The sequence below is a fragment of the Sinocyclocheilus anshuiensis genome, unplaced genomic scaffold, assembly GCF_001515605.1.
Source record: "Sinocyclocheilus anshuiensis isolate Anshui unplaced genomic scaffold, SAMN03320099.WGS_v1.1 scaffold2044, whole genome shotgun sequence".
Taxonomy (NCBI): domain Eukaryota; kingdom Metazoa; phylum Chordata; class Actinopteri; order Cypriniformes; family Cyprinidae; genus Sinocyclocheilus; species Sinocyclocheilus anshuiensis.
Genome location: NW_015557212.1, coordinates 300,866 through 305,276, shown reverse-complemented (window position 1 = coordinate 305,276; position 4,411 = coordinate 300,866). Strand labels below are relative to the sequence as shown.

Sequence of the window (4,411 nt, the reverse complement as noted above, 5' to 3'; positions counted from 1 at the left end):
TTTTGTTTAACGTTATTAATAAAAATGTTGTTCAATTAGCATGTTTTTGTGTTTTGCTTTGGTACCGAAATTGGTACAATGAATGAATGAATATAACTTTAACTACCACCACGAGTGCCGTCTATTATTGCCTTGTTTATCTAAAAGTGCACTTTTCCTTGTTTTAAATCTAGCCAAAAAGCCATGTGTTGACCAGTAGACTTTAGACTTTAATTATATGCATTTATGGTGTAGTTACTAAATTTCCGTGTCAATCCATGTTACCGTGAATAAGAACCTGGCGTTACGTTTGTATGCCCGCTCGGTCTGTTCTGTTCTCGTGCTTCATTTAGGCGCGCTGCATTCTGATTGGTTCGGATAGCATACTGCGGGAGGTCGGGGGCGCGGAAAATCGTGCTATAAAGCGATTTAGAAATCGTGCAAGCTCAAATCGTGATTTTATGACGATTTCGATTAATTGCACAGCCCTAATAAGTACACAAATCAGCAAAATATAACACTGTTCTAGCGGTTTTGGATATGTTAATAAAAAAATCTTACATATTGTGCCTCTAAGTCACAAAAAAATTAATAAATTGACTTTCAACTTGGACTCAAACAATTGACTCGAGAAATGGACTTGAAAACAGAGACTCGGCAAAAAAACAAGTAATTGCCGAATATGTTCTCTGGGCCTCTTCGTTTAGGAGTCACACTTGGCTCCTTTGCAGTCAAAAGTGACCGAAGCCTTGAAATGTAACTTCTTTTTTTTTTTCAGGAAAATCAATGTAATACATTTTTGTAAAATAATATTTTCTGATTATTTCGAATTTTGAGGGGATTTTATGATACTATGCAATATTTATAAAATTTTAATAAGCTATTTTTCCTTTAGAATTAATATTTTTTATTTAATTTATACATTTTCAATAAATGCAATATTTCACATTAAAACAGAATGAAAGCATTTAAAATCCATTTTTTTAAGTGAGAATTGTGCCATCTGGTGGCACTTAAAAAATAAAAATGTGTGTAATGTCGTGGAACCTCCTGTATAGCTAGCTCCCAATACATACACAGAGGCTTTTGGATTCCAATTGTTTTTTAGACAATTTCTTCATTTTATTAGGTTTTACATTTAGATATACATGTATAGATATTCTAAAAGACTACTTTTTGTCAAGGTTTAGATATTTTGGTTAGATAAATATCAGGTTTTGCATTATGATTACAATAAAATATTAACATTTTGTTAGAAAGGGAACACATGGGAAGCATTTTTGTTACTCAGATATCAGGAACACCTGTTAGGCTAAAAGAAGAACAAAATTATCAAACAGTAATTTGAAGAAAAAGAGGGGAAAAAATCTGAATAACCATAAATAAATATAATTGTAACTATTTACATACAAACTAATTATTTTACACATTGCTGCACATGCAACCGATAGTAATTCAGTCTCTTGCACACTGGAAGTTTGCAATTTTGTGAGTGAGCGAGAGAGAGACTTTTTTATTTTTAATTTATTCATTTTATTTCACATTCTCAAAATTTGCTCTGTTGCAGTCTTAACAGTTCATTTCTGTGTTTGTGTGTGTGTCTATTTTGCACTCTTGATATTTTAGAGAAGATTTTTTCGTATTTCCCATTCATTTCCTATGTCGCTCATTTTTGAATTTTGACTTTTCTTTTTACCCTTTAACATATCCGAATCATGTCCATGATTTTTTTGTGTGTGTTCACATAGCTAATGCAACAAATGTCACCAATGTCATCTCATTTTGATGAAGCTACGATTTTTAAAACTTCAAAATATAAAATTTTTCGAGGCCCAAGGGGGTTAAATACAAGTGGAGACTGGTCTCATTTGAATCCGGATAATAAGACTGATTACCCATCATTGGTTAACTGCTAGCTGGTCAGACTAAGTTAGTTCTTACAGTCTTAACACAGAAGCAAATTCTGACTTTTTCCCCTCAGAATTGCGAGAAAATAGTCCGAATTAAATTTGTGGGATAAAAAGCTGCAATTCACTTTATTTGGCAGAAACGGTCTATTGTCGTTGACTAACGTTAGATGGGTGTCATAAATTACTAAATATGATTTAAGCTTACATGTTACATTGCTTTATGAGTGACCGTATGCACCAAAACTGACAAATTCAAGAATCAAAATGTAGCACTGAATTCGGTCACATCAGCACGCTGGAATAACTGAAGGTACAGGAAAGAGTCTGTTTTAAATTCGCGTTAAGAATGTCATCTTTAATCGATTTTATTATTTTTTTTAATGCTTTTAAACGCACAGATTTGCCTTTGTTTGGCTTTACAAAGGTTATCGTTTTTACGCGAACCAAAAACGGAGCTCTAAAACTCTCTCACTACGTTAACCCAAGAAATCTTTTGTCATGCACAGTCTGCAATGTCAACACGGTCGAATTATAAACGACGGAAACACAAATCGTACACTACAAGGAAATACTGAACTACTTACTGAACATTCGTGTAAGAATCGCTCCTCTGTCTTGATGAATGTATTTCTTTCAGCTGCTTTCTCTAACTAATAACTACTAGTCGGCTCCACACAAGGAATCTTATGAGGCCTCTGATGTGCGCGAGGGGTGGGACCGTTACAGCCCATGTTGCCAAGTCCAGTGTTTTTATGTCGGTGTGTGTGTGTGTGTGTGTGTGTGTGTGTGTGTGTGTGTGTGTGTGTGTGTTATTGTACATTTATAAGAAAAACGTTGTATTCTTTACAAAATAAATCTGAATTATTTAATTTGTGTACTTTGTACGTAGCGTGCAGTTACTCCTCAATTGATCCAAATGATTCCGTTTTTTGCTAAATTAGGTGTGATCTGGCAACATAGTGTGACCTGAATGCAAGCAAAGACTGGGACTTTTGATGCAAGCCGGGAGGCTATGGCAATAGACCTTTTTTACAGTCCATGACCTGTAGTCACGGATCTGGCTTCGATTAGTAGCGTAAAATAATTTCCCCTGACAGTTCACGTTCTTTTTGTAAATAAGCAGAGGAGAAATTAACACATCTGTTTTTTCGATTGCTTTATATCCGAGCAATTTTGGTCGGATCTAGGTTCTCATATATTTGATTTTGTCAATGTTGTACATTTCTTTAGTTTAAAGACATTTTTTTTTATATAATAATATTAAAAATAAACCCCTGGAGCATACTAGTCTTTTTTAATGTATGGTTAATTTTTCATTAACAAACAAGAATTTGCAAATCCCAACTTTTCCCCTTTTTAAAATTGAATTAAACTCACTTTTGAAATCTCTTTACCTTATAAAGAATAATAATAAAAAACCTGAAATACAGAGAAGTAGGCCTATTTAAAGAAAATCCATGCATTTAGATGCTTTCCTTGTTTATGATTGTTTTATTCTCATTGTATTGTCTCTGTAATGTAATTTGCAATCATAGTTGTTTTGTGTGTGTGTTACTTTTAGATTTTGTTGGCCTTTATCTCATTGTATTGCCAGTTGTTTGTTTGTTTTTTGTAGTTGTTTATTTGTGACCTTTTTAAATTTATTATAAGACATGAATGAGTGCACGTGCATTTGTGTTTGTTAATTATGTTTAATTTATCTAATATTGGACATTATTTTATGTAATTATGTGTAATCCCTTGGCAATGTTCAACTAAACCGAGTAATTCGCTCAAATTAAGCTGTTTTTTTTTTTTCAGGGTATGATGCAATTTGAGTTTTAATAATAAAAATAATATTATAAAAATAATGTTATTTTAATAATAAAAATCAAATCAAATCATTATTGTCAAAACACATCAAAATCTTACTGTTTATGCATTAATAATCGGTACAGTACAATGATCAGCTACTACAATAAAACAGTCAAATGCAACAGTTCATTATCATTTATTTGTGCCATAAAAAGCAAGACAGTAAAATATACAATCACTTGACATAACAACAAAAATAAAATCAAATAAGTGTAAAATGCATGCTACCAGTAAAATAAACATATTTAACAAATATTATTATGATAAACACACTTTGTCATTAACAGATGATTAATACGAGGGGATTTATGCATTCATATGACAATTTGATTTATTAGGCCCTATCCTTCTCTCCTCCCTGTCAAACTATCTGTCAAAATCTGATTGATTAATTGATGGCATTTGTCAGTCTTTTTTTTTTTGTCAATTTTTTTCACAGCTCAAAAAGTGTTTAAAGGGGTCCTATTATGCTTTTTCACTTTTTTAATTTTAGTCAGTGTGTAGTGTGTATGTTTGGGCATAAAAAAGATCTAGAAAGTTACAAATCTCAAAGTCCACTCCAAAGGGAGATATCGGTTTGTACAGTAGAAAAACCATTACGCCTATGGAGAGTCCCCATAAACCATATAAACAAACCTGTGTGTGTGTGTGTGTGTGTTTATTGACCG

The 4,411-nt window shown here is 32.5% G+C and overlaps 1 protein-coding gene across 2 annotated transcripts in view; it reads right to left on the bottom strand.

The window, feature by feature from the left end:
• LOC107678989 (uncharacterized) overlaps positions 1–2,593 on the bottom strand; it is an 11,337-nt gene extending 8,744 nt beyond the window's left edge. The window contains exon 1 of one of the 2 annotated variants that reach the window (XM_016474388.1): positions 2,474–2,593. The gene's annotated coding sequence lies outside the window, so the exon portion shown is untranslated. The remainder of the gene's footprint in view (positions 1–2,473) is intronic. The other variant, XM_016474387.1, reaches the window with a different exon arrangement.
• Positions 2,594–4,411: the final 1,818 nt, after the last annotated feature.